Here is a 13380-nt window from a genome sequence, read left to right on the forward strand (position 1 = left end):
GAGACCAAAGGACCAGTACACCATGAAGGGGGAACTACCTTGCTGTGAGGATTCGAGAAACGGAACTGTGAGTGGACGTAAGACCTAATTACACTCCTGAAGCACATATAAATCGGATAAGGAAAGCAGCGTACTCTACACTAGCAAAAGTTAGAACGGTAAGCGCTTAAAGAGGTATTCAGAGCACTTTACACTGCCTATGTGAGATCAGTCTTAGAGTATGCAGCCCCATCATGGAGCCCCCACCTAATTTTTTTTTTTAGAAAACTGGAAAAGGTTCAATAAATTCTGACGAGGCTCGTCCCGGAGTTGCATAAGATGGGATAAGAAGATCGACTGAAGGAACTGAACCTGACGACGTTAGAAAAAAAGAGGGAGCTGAGAGATATGATAGAAGTATACAAAATACTTAGGGGGATTGTCAGAGTGGAAATAGACGAAATGTTCACACGGAATACCAACAGAACAAGAGGACATTGGTGGAAGTTGGAAACTCAAATGAGTCATAGAAATGTTAGAAAGTTTTCTTTTAGCGTAAGAGTAGCGAGAAAATGGAATGAACTAAAGGAGCACATCATGGAAACAAATACTATCCATAGCTTTAACACTAGTAATGACAGAGAAGGACAGGAGTCATTGTTTTAAACAACCGAAGGCTAGAAAGGCGGCATCCAAGAGCCAACGCTCGATCCTGTAAACACAAATAGGTGAGTACACACATCGAGACCCAATAACTCTCTACAATTGACTCGGTATATTGTAACCCCAGGGTCTCCCTTGACCTCCACCACCCTCCCTTGACCTCTCCCACCCTCCCTTGACCTCCACCACCCTCCCTTGACCTCCACCACCCTCCCTTGACCTCTCCCACCCTCCCTTGACCTCCACCACCCTCCCTTGACCTCCACCACCCTCCCTTGACCTCCACCACCCTCCCTTGCCTCCGCCACCCTCCCTTGCCCTCCACCACCCTCCCTTGACCTCCCCCACCCTCCCTTGACCTCTCCCACCCTCCCTTGACCTCTCCCACCCTCCCTTGCCCTCCACCACCCTCCCTTGACCTCCACCACCCTCCCTTGACCTCTCCCACCCTCCCTTGACCTCCACCACCCTCCCTTGACCTCCACTACCCTCCCTTGCCTCCACCACCCTCCCTTGCCCTCCACCACCCCCCTTGACCTCCCCCACCCTCCCTGACCTCCCCCACCCTCCCTTGACCTCCACCACCCTTTCTTGACCTCCACCACCCTCCCTTGACCTCCACCACCCTTCCCTTGACCTCCCCCACTCTCCCTTGACCTCCCCCACCCTCCCTTGACCTCCACCACCCTCCCTTGACCTCCACCACCCTTCCCTGACCTCCCCCACCCTCCCTTGACCTCCCCCACCCTCCCTTGACCTCCAACACCCTCCCTTGACCTCTCCCACCCTTCCCTGACCTCCCCCACCCTCCCTTGAAATCCCCCACCCTCCCTTGACCTCCCCCACCCTCCCTTGACCTCCACCACCCTTCCTTGCTCTCCACCACCCTCCCTTGCTCTCCACCACCCTCCCTTGACCTCCACCACCCTTCCCTGACCTCCCCCACCCTCCCTTGACCTCCCCCACCCTCCCTTGACCTCCACCACCCTCCCTTGACCTCCCCCACCCTCCCTTGACCTCCACCACCCTCCCTTGACCTCCACCACCCTTCCATGACCTCCCCCACCCTCCCTTGACCTCCACCACCCTCCCTTGACCTCCCCCACCCTCCCTTGACCTCCCCCACCCTCCCTTGACCTCCCCCACCCTCCCTTGACCTCCACCACCCTCCCTTGACCTCCACCACCCTTCCATGACCTCCCCCACCCTCCCCTGCTCTCCACCACCCTCCCTTGACCTCCACCACCCTTCCATGACCTCCACCACCCTCCCTTGACCTCCCCCACCCTCCCTTGACCTCCCCCACCCTCCCTTGACCTCTCCCTCCCTTCCCTGACCTCCCACACCCTCCCTTGACCTCCCACACCCTCCCTTGACCTCCCCCACCCTCCGTTGACCTCCACCACCCTTCTTTGCTCTCCACCACCCTCCCTTGACCTCCACCACCCTCCCTTGACCTTCACCACCCTCCCTTGACCTCTCCCACCCTTCCCTGACCTCCCCCACCCTCCCTTGACCTCCACCACCCTCCCTTGACCTCCACCACCCTCCCTTGACCTCTCCCACCCTTCCCTGACCTCCCCCACCCTCCCTTGACCTTCCCCACCCTCCCTTGACCTCTCCCACCCTTCCCTGACCTCCCCCACCCTCCCTTGACCTCCCCCACCCTCCCTTGACCTCCCCCACCCTCCCTTGACCTCACTCACCCTCCCTTGACCTCCACCACCCTTCCTTGACCTCCACCACCCTTCCTTGCTCTCTACCACCCTCCCTTGACCTCCACCACCCTCCCCTGACCTCCCTCACCCTCCCTTGACCTCCACCACCCTCCCTTGACCTCTCCCACCCTCCCTTGACCTCCACCACCCTCCCTTGACCTCCACTACTCTTCCTTGACCTCCACTACCCTTCCTTGCTCTCCACCACCCTCCCTTGACCTCCACCACCCTCCCTTGACCTCTCCCACCCTTCCCTGACCTCCACCACCCTCCCTTGACCTCCCTCACCCTCCCTTGACCTCCACCACCCTCCCTTGATCTCCACCACCCTCCCCTGACCTCCACCACCCTCCCTTGACCTCCACCACCCTTTCTTGACCTCCACCACCCTCCCTTGACCTCCACCACCCTCCCTTGACCTCCACTACTCTTCCTTGACCTCCACTACCCATCCTTGCTCTCCACCACCCTTCCTTGACTTCCACCACCCTCCCTTGACCTCTCCCACCCTTCCCTGACCACCCCCACCCTCCCTTGACCTCCCCCACCCTCCCTTGACCTCCCCCACCCTCCCTTGACCTCCACCACCCTCCCGTGACCTCCACCACCCTTCCTTGCTCTCCACCACCCTCCCTTGACCTCCACCACCCTCCCTTGACCACTCCCACCCCTCCCTTGACCTCCACCACCCTCCCTTGACCTCCACCACCCTTCCTTGACCTCCACCACCCTCCCTTGACCTCCCCCACCCTCCCTTGACCTCCAGCACCCTTACTTGACCTCCCCCACCCTCCCTTGACCTCCCCCACCCTCCATTGACCTCCCCCACCCTCCCTTGACCTCCACCACCCTTCCTTGACCTCCCCCACCCTCCCTTGACCTCCACCACCCTCCATTGACCTCCCCCACCCTCCCTTGACCTCCACCACCCTCCCTTGACCTCCACCACCCTTCCGTGACCTCCCCCACCGTCCCTTGACCTCCACCACCCTCCCTTGACCTCTCCCACCCTCCCTTGACCTCCCCCACCCTCCCTTGACCTCCACCACCCTCCCTTGACCTCTCCCACCCTCCCTTGACCTCCACCACCCTCCCTTGACCTTCACCACCCTCCCTTGTCCTCCACCACCCTCCCTTGACCTCCACTACCCTCCCTTGCCTCCACCACCCTCCCTTGCCCTCCACCACCCCCCTTGACCTCCCCCACCCTCCCTGACCTCCCCCACCCTCCCTTGACCTCCACCACCCTTTCTTGACCTCCACCACCCTCCCTTGACCTCCACCACCCTTCCCTGACCTCCCCCACTCTCCCTTGACCTCCCCCACCCTCCCTTGACCTCCACCACCCTCCCTTGACCTCCACCACCCTTCCCTGACCTCCCCCACCCTCCCTTGACCTCCCCCACCCTCCCTTGACCTCCACCACCCTCCCTTGACCTCTCCCACCCTTCCCTGACCTCCCCCACCCTCCCTTGAAATCCCCCACCCTCCCTTGACCTCCCCCACCCTCCCTTGAACTCCACCACCCTTCCTTGCTCTCCACCACCCTCCCTTGCTCTCCACCACCCTCCCTTGACCTCCACCACCCTTCCCTGACCTCCCCCACCCTCCCTTGACCTCCCCCACCCTCCCTTGAGCTCCACCACCCTCCCTTGACCTCCCCCACCGTCCCTTGACCTCCACCACCCTCCCTTGACCTCCCCCACCCTCCCTTGACCTCCCCCACCCTCCCTTGACCTCCCCCACCCTCCCTTGACCTCCACCACCCTCCCTTGACCTCCACCACCCTTCCATGACCTCCCCCACCCTCCCCTGCTCTCCACCACCCTCCCTTGACCTCCACCACCCTTCCATGACCTCCACCACCCTCCCTTGACCTCCCCCACCCTCCCTTGACCTCCCCCACCCTCCCTTGACCTCTCTTACCCTTCCCTGACCTCCCACACCCTCCCTTGACCTCCCACACCCTCCCTTGACCTCCCCCACCCTCCGTTGACCTCCACCACCCTTCTTTGCTCTCCACCACCCTCCCTTGACCTCCACCACCCTCCCTTGACCTTCACCACCCTCCCTTGACCTCTCCCAACCTTCCCTGACCTCCCCCACCCTCCCTTGACCTTCACCACCCTCCCTTGACCTCCACCACCCTCCCTTGACCTCTCCCACCCTTCCCTGACCTCCCCCACCCTCCCTTGACCTTCCCCACCCTCCCTTGACCTCTCCCACCCTTCCCTGACCTCCACCACCCTCCCTTGACCTCCCCCACCCTCCCTTGACCTCCCCCACCCTCCCTTGACCTCCCTCACCCTCCCTTGACCTCCACCACCCTTCCTTGACCTCCACCACCCTTCCTTGCTCTCTACCACCCTCCCTTGACCTCCACCACCCTCCCCTGACCTCCCTCACCCTCCCTTGACCTCCACCACCCTCCCTTGACCTCTCCCACCCTCCCTTGACCTCCACCACCCTCCCTTGACCTCCACTACTCTTCCTTGACCTCCACTACCCTTCCTTGCTCTCCACCACCCTCCCTTGACCTCCACCACCCTCCCTTGACCTCTCCCACCCTTCCCTGACCTCCACCACCCTCCCTTGACCTCCCTCACCCTCCCTTGACCTCCACCACCCTCCCTTGACCTCCACCACCCTCCCGTGACCTCCACCACCCTCCCTTGACCTCCACCACCCTTTCTTGACCTCCACCACCCTCCCTTGACCTCCACCACCCTCCCTTGACCTCCACTACTCTTCCTTGACCTCCACTACCCTTCCTTGCTCTCCACCACCCTCCCTTGACTTCCACCACCCTCCCTTGACCTCTCCCACCCTTCCCTGACCACCCCCACCCTCCCTTGACCTCCCTCACCCTCCCTTGACCTCCCCCACCCTCCCTTGACCTCCACCACCCTCCCTTGACCACTCCCACCCCTCCCTTGACCTCCACCACCCTCCCTTGACCTCCACCACCCTTCCTTGACCTCCACCACCCTCCCTTGACCTCCCCCACCCTCCCTTGACCTCCAGCACCCTTCCTTGACCTCCCCCACCCTCCCTTGACCTCCCCCACCCTCCATTGACCTCCCCCACCCTCCCTTGACCTCCACCACCCTTCCTTGACCTCCCCCACCCTCCCTTGACCTCCACCACCCTCCATTGACCTCCCCCACCCTCCCTTGACCTCCACCACCCTCCCTTGACCTCCACCACCCTTCCTTGACCTCCACCACCCTTCCTTGCTCTCTACCACCCTCCCTTGACCTCCACCACCCTCCCCTGACCTCCCTCACCCTCCCTTGACCTCCACCACCCTCCCTTGACCTCTCCCACCCTCCCTTGACCTCCACCACCCTCCCTTGACCTCCACTACTCTTCCTTGACCTCCACTACCCTTCCTTGCTCTCCACCACCCTCCCTTGACCTCCACCACCCTCCCTTGACCTCTCCCACCCTCCCTTGACCTCCACCACCCTCCCTTGACCTCCACTACTCTTCCTTGACCTCCACTACCCTTCCTTGCTCTCCACCACCCTCCCTTGACCTCCACCACCCTCCCTTGACCTCTCCCACCCTTCCCTGACCTCCACCACCCTCCCTTGACCTCCCTCACCCTCCCTTGACCTCCACCACCCTCCCTTGATCTCCACCACCCTCCCGTGACCTCCACCACCCTCCCTTGACCTCCACCACCCTTTCTTGACCTCCACCACCCTCCCTTGACCTCCACCACCCTCCCTTGACCTCCACTACTCTTCCTTGACCTCCACTACCCTTCCTTGCTCTCCACCACCCTTCCTTGACTTCCACCACCCTCCCTTGACCTCTCCCACCCTTCCCTGACCACCCCCACCCTCCCTTGACCTCCCCCACCCTCCCTTGACCTCCCCCACCCTCCCTTGACCTCCACCACCCTCCCGTGACCTCCACCACCCTTCCTTGCTCTCCACCACCCTCCCTTGACCTCCACCACCCTCCCTTGACCACTCCCACCCCTCCCTTGACCTCCACCACCCTCCCTTGACCTCCACCACCCTTCCTTGACCTCCACCACCCTCCCTTGACCTCCCCCACCCTCCCTTGACCTCCCCCACCCTCCATTGACCTCCCCCACCCTCCCTTGACCTCCACCACCCTTCCTTGACCTCCCCCACCCTCCCTTGACCTCCACCACCCTCCATTGACCTCCCCCACCCTCCCTTGACCTCCACCACCCTCCCTTGACCTCCACCACCCTTCCGTGACCTCCCCCACCGTCCCTTGACCTCCACCACCCTCCCTTGACCTCTCCCACCCTCCCTTGACCTCCCCCACCCTCCCTTGACCTCCACCACCCTCCCTTGACCTCTCCCACCCTCCCTTGACCTCCACCACCCTCCCTTGACCTTCACCACCCTCCCTTGACCTCCACCACCCTCCCTTGACCTCCACTACCCTCCCTTGCCTCCACCACCCTCCCTTGCCCTCCACCACCCCCCTTGACCTCCCCCACCCTCCCTGACCTCCCCCACCCTCCCTTGACCTCCACCACCCTTTCTTGACCTCCACCACCCTCCCTTGACCTCCACCACCCTTCCCTGACCTCCCCCACTCTCCCTTGACCTCCCCCACCCTCCCTTGACCTCCACCACCCTCCCTTGACCTCCACCACCCTTCCCTGACCTCCCCCACCCTCCCTTGACCTCCCCCACCCTCACTTGACCTCCACCACCCTCCCTTGACCTCTCCCACCCTTCCCTGACCTCCCCCACCCTCCCTTGACCTCCCCCACCCTCCCTTGACCTCCCCCACCCTCCCTTGACCTCCACCACCCTCCCTTGACCTCCACCACCCTTCCATGACCTCCCCCACCCTCCCCTGCTCTCCACCACCCTCCCTTGACCTCCACCACCCTTCCATGACCTCCACCACCCTCCCTTGACCTCCCCCACCCTCCCTTGACCTCCCCCACCCTCCCTTGACCTCTCTTACCCTTCCCTGACCTCCCACACCCTCCCTTGACCTCCCACACCCTCCCTTGACCTCCCCCACCCTCCGTTGACCTCCACCACCCTTCTTTGCTCTCCACCACCCTCCCTTGACCTCCACCACCCTCCCTTGACCTTCACCACCCTCCCTTGACCTCTCCCAACCTTCCCTGACCTCCCCCACCCTCCCTTGACCTCCACCACCCTCCCTTGACCTCCACCACCCTCCCTTGACCTCTCCCACCCTTCCCTGACCTCCCCCACCCTCCCTTGACCTTCCCCACCCTCCCTTGACCTCTCCCACCCTTCCCTGACCTCCACCACCCTCCCTTGACCTCCCCCACCCTCCCTTGACCTCCCCCACCCTCCCTTGACCTCCCTCACCCTCCCTTGACCTCCACCACCCTTCCTTGACCTCCACCACCCTTCCTTGCTCTCTACCACCCTCCCTTGACCTCCACCACCCTCCCCTGACCTCCCTCACCCTCCCTTGACCTCCACCACCCTCCCTTGACCTCTCCCACCCTCCCTTGACCTCCACCACCCTCCCTTGACCTCCACTACTCTTCCTTGACCTCCACTACCCTTCCTTGCTCTCCACCACCCTCCCTTGACCTCCACCACCCTCCCTTGACCTCTCCCACCCTTCCCTGACCTCCACCACCCTCCCTTGACCTCCCTCACCCTCCCTTGACCTCCACCACCCTCCCTTGACCTCCACCACCCTCCCGTGACCTCCACCACCCTCCCTTGACCTCCACCACCCTTTCTTGACCTCCACCACCCTCCCTTGACCTCCACCACCCTCCCTTGACCTCCACTACTCTTCCTTGACCTCCACTACCCTTCCTTGCTCTCCACCACCCTCCCTTGACTTCCACCACCCTCCCTTGACCTCTCCCACCCTTCCCTGACCACCCCCACCCTCCCTTGACCTCCCTCACCCTCCCTTGACCTCCCCCACCCTCCCTTGACCTCCACCACCCTCCCTTGACCACTCCCACCCCTCCCTTGACCTCCACCACCCTCCCTTGACCTCCACCACCCTTCCTTGACCTCCACCACCCTCCCTTGACCTCCCCCACCCTCCCTTGACCTCCAGCACCCTTCCTTGACCTCCCCCACCCTCCCTTGACCTCCCCCACCCTCCATTGACCTCCCCCACCCTCCCTTGACCTCCACCACCCTTCCTTGACCTCCCCCACCCTCCCTTGACCTCCACCACCCTCCATTGACCTCCCCCACCCTCCCTTGACCTCCACCACCCTCCCTTGACCTCCACCACCCTTCCGTGACCTCCCCCACCGTCCCTTGACCTCCACCACCCTCCCTTGACCTCTCCCACCCTCCCTTGACCTCCCCCACCCTCCCTTGACCTCCTCCACCCTCCCTTGACCTGCACCACCTTCCCTTGACCTCCACCACCCTCCCTTGACCTCCACCACCCTTCCTTGACCTCCCCCACCCTCCCTTGACCTCCACCACCCTCCCTTGACCTCCACCACCCTCCCTTGACCTCCACCACCCTCCCTTGACCTCCACCACCTTCCCTTGACCTCCACCACCCTCCCTTGACCTCCACCACCCTTCCTTGACCTCCCCCACCCTCCCTTGACCTCCACCACCCTCCCTTGACCTCCACCACCCTCCCTTGACCTCCACCACCCTTCCTTGACCTCCCCCACCCTCCCTTGACCTCCACCACCCTCCCTTGACCTCCACTACCCTCCCTTGACCTCCACCACCCTTCCTTGACCTCCACCACCCCTCCCTTGACCTCCACCACCCTTCCTTGACTACCCCCACCATCCCTTGCTCTCCACCACCCCTCTTTGACCTCCCCCACCCTCCCTTGCTCTCCACCACCCCTCCCTTGACCTCCCTCACCCTCCCTTGACCTCCCCCACCCTCCCTTGACCTCCACCACCCTTCCTTGACCTCCTCCACCCTTCCCTGACCTCCACCACCCTCCCTTGACCTCCACCACCCTCCCTTGACCTCCACCACCCTCCCTTGACCTCCACCACCCTTCCTTGACCTCCACCACCCTCCCTTGACCTCCACCACCTTTCATTGACCTCCACCACCCTCCCTTGACCTCCACCACCCTCCCTTGACCTCCACCACCCTTCCTTGACCTCCACCACCCTCCCTTGACCTCCACCACCTTTCATTGACCTCCACCACCCTCCCTTGACCTCCACGTCCTCCCTTAGCCTCCTCCACCCTCCCTTAGCCTCCACCACCCTCCCTTGACCTCATTGACCGGTTGGTCTAGGATCTAGATCACTATTAAATAAGAATCAGTGTAATTAGTAATTAAATAGTAAATAATTAGCTAGTCAAAACAGAGGGCTAAAATTAGCCATTCGCCTCATTATGTCTCAGTAATATCAGTACACAAGAGTGTTACTATAATTTCAATAATAATAACAGCACTATTATTGTTCCAAAGCACAACAAAGTGAAATAAGGAACTAAAGTACTTGCTAAACAATAAAGTGGACGAGCATAAGACATCTATCAACAAAATTTACTACTGCGTTTTCGCAGAGTTTAACCACCAAATTTGTGGCGTATTATATTCATGAAGTGTTAACACATAAATTAAATCCAACCAAATAGTGGCTATACTTTCACGGAGTTTATCCAATAATTATGTGGGGCTTAATTTCGCGAAAGGTCACTAATAAATTACCAAACACCATTAATTATCACCAGAGGCTAATGAGAAGCAACCAACACTAAATTAATATATATATTTCTCTAAATAAGATAAACATTTAATATAAAATAAAATATCCAATTAAAAATACATTGCACTTAGTCCTATTGTTCAATAATATATTTAATTTAGCTGCCAAGCCACATTAGGGTAGGATATTATCATAGACTACTGTTGTACTCAATAGTGAACAACCTTGTCCCAATAATTACTGTGCCAAGCCACATTAGGGTATGTTATATTTCTGTTGACTCATGTTGAGGTAAAGACTAAACAGCCTAGATTTATTTAATTAATGTGCAGACCCATATTATAGGGTGGGACTAATAACAACACGAGATGTGATGAACGTATTATTATACTACACATATATATTATACATATATTATACATATATATTATATTATGTTATGACCTCATGTAGCCCGGGTAGAACGAGTCTACCCCAGTGAGAGTTATTCTGCCTTCTGCACCTGATTGATAAGTCAGGGTAAAGAGGTATATATTATATATAATAAACATCAGTGAATAATTTAAAAATATGAGCAGAGCACTTAACATTTAAATAAGTGACATGAAATGAGATGTCGATACTTTGGTGACGTTAAGTGACGCTAGCAGGAGGTCACGACCTCACTTGAGCTACAGCAGTTGTTAGAGATGGTTTGCACGTCGTGGTCTCCTGGGAGAAGGAAGGGTATAGTTCCCTGTGTTAGTGTTGAAGTGATGGCTACTTGATGTCAATTGTGAGGAAGCTGTAAGGGAACTTCGTACACCATTTCTCTGTGATTTTGATAAATTAGAGGCAACCTGGAAGTGTGTGTGTGTGTCGGTCGCACCTTTGTGGAACTCTAATTGTGTTGCTTCTTCAAGAGGAAGGAAGGAAGCATGTGTTTCTGTTGTGGAGCCTCCTGGGCGACTCCGTGTACTCAAGTCAGGAGCAGAAGAGCTGTGAGGCAGTCTTAAAGAAACTTTGTCGGACTTCTTAGAGGACGCCATCTTGGAGGGCCGGAGTTGAACGCCCTCGAGTTACGAATTCTGCGGTTCGTTTGGGAGAACTGCAACGTTTGTGTGGGAGAACTGCAACGTTTGTGTGGGAGAACTGCACCGTTTGTGTGGGAGAACTGCACCGTTTGTGTGGGAGAACTGCAACGTTTGTGTGGGAGAACTGCAACGTTTGTGTGGGAGAACTGCAACGTTTGTGTGGGAGAACTGCACCGTTTGAGTGGGAGAACTGCAACGTTTGTGTGGGAGAACTGCAACGTTTGTGTGGGAGAACTGCAACGTTTGAGTGGGAGAACTGCAACGTTTGTGTGGGAGAACCGCAACGTTTGTGTGGGAGAACTGCAACGTTTGTGTGGGAGAGGTTAGTGAGAGAACTTCGTACCGGAGAAGGAGTATAAGGTGAACTGCAAGGTGGTGCAGGTGTGTAGCGAGCTACACGTGTCTTGTGTCAAGCCGGTGGAGGAGCTTCACTGACACTCAACGAGGACTTCAAGTGAAGCTGATTGGAGGAACTGCAGGAGTACCTTACGTGATATTATAAGGACCAAGATTGATGATTGTACTAGGAGGGGGCCTCGAGTAATGGAACAGAAGATCTTATGGACACGTTGGTGTTTAAGGAAGTGCTTGATTGCGTTTTGGCATGAAATGCTCAGTGCAAGGTGAGAGATTGATGCTTTTGTAGAGTAGGAAATATGTGAATATTTTATGTGACATGTATTGCAGCCTAAAGCAGTGAAGGGAGCAGAAGGTTGTAGGCTCAAGTTTAAGCAGCGGCCGGATACAGTTATTGGTTGGAGACATAAGGCGATATTGGAGTGTTATCGGCAGCTAGCAGCCTAAGAGGTGGCATTGTTTTATAACTATTACCGAATGTATATTGTTTATGTTGTTAGATATTAAATGTTATATTTGTTAGCTGGCTTTTGCTCTTGTCCTGGTGAGACTTTCTGACTAGAGAGAGAGAGAGAAATGCACAGCTATAATTAGGTGACAGTGGACTATAACTAAGGGGGATTGAGAGATCATACCAAAGTTAAGAGAGTGCGTGGAGTCAGGCCAGCTCGAGTGCGGGAGTGCACTCAGGACAACTAGGCAGTGTGAGCCGTACCCCTGAATAAAGGTAACGCTGAACCTCTCTCCCAGACCCAGATGATTACCATGGTGATTTCCCAAATAATTACAAGCACTCCAGTGTTCATTGCTGGTCGATCGACTATAGCGGGAGTGTGGCTACCGAGGTCGGCTGTTTGTTCTGTCAAGGAGTGGTTGGGGGTCTGTTTGATAATAAGCAAGTATCAGGCTGGTTCACATAACCAAGTTTAATTGTATAACAACCCCCCCCCCCCACTCTCCTTTTGAATATTGGGGGCCTGTCCTGGAGATTGGATTGGCACACACCCACATTTCGTGTCCAGGAGGTGGGACTGACACACACATTGCAGCAGTAGGTAGCCCGTGTGACCGCAGGTATATTCTCTCTCTCTCTCGGGAAGACCCACGGGACAGGATGGAGAAGGTTCAAGCATTTGTAGAGTAAATCAAGCCTGAAGATGGCAGAACAAGGAGCACAGAAAGGAGCTGGAAGTGGAAAGAATATGACTGATAATATGAAGTTTGATCCCATGGATCAAGTAGGAGTAGTAGGAGTAGCCGAGGTAGCAGGAGCAGCCGGAATAGGAGCTCGGAAAGATTTCAGATAGAGCTCCACATGCAAAGAGAACGTGAGCGTGAAGAGAGGCAGTTCCAACTGGAGAAGTTGAGGTTAGAACTTCAGATGACAAATGAAGCAGAAAAAGAAAAGGAGAAAACCAGAGTAAGAGAACTGGAGTTGGAACATAAAAAAGAAGAAGAGAGAACAAAACAAAGGGAAATAGAAGCCAATAGAGTTTTAGCAGAGCAAAGGATTGAACTTGAGTTGCTAGACAACACCCACATGTATCACACCCGCCGGATAATAAAGTAAGGGAGAAAGATATTCCACTGTTCATGCCTGAGGAGTCAGAAAGCTTCTTCGAGCATTTTGAGAAGATAGCCCACATCAGACAGTGGCCACAAGAGGAGTGGGCTCAATTGATACAGTTACGACTGCCCGGTGCTGCCAGAGTGGCGTATACCCAGTTGTCTTTGGAGGAATGCCCAGATTACTGGACTGTGAAAAGCAGCATGTTGCGATCATTTCTGATAAAGCCTGAAGCTTACAGAAAGCATTTCAGAGAGATGATGAAGACTCCTGCGAGCACGTTTGCTGAGATAGCGAGAGATCTGGAAAGACATTTTCAGAGGTGGATAGAAGCTGTCGGTGTAGAATCCTACGGTGGTTTGAAAC

Source organism: Procambarus clarkii, chromosome 64 (genome assembly GCF_040958095.1).
Source record: "Procambarus clarkii isolate CNS0578487 chromosome 64, FALCON_Pclarkii_2.0, whole genome shotgun sequence".
NCBI lineage: Eukaryota > Metazoa > Arthropoda > Malacostraca > Decapoda > Cambaridae > Procambarus > Procambarus clarkii.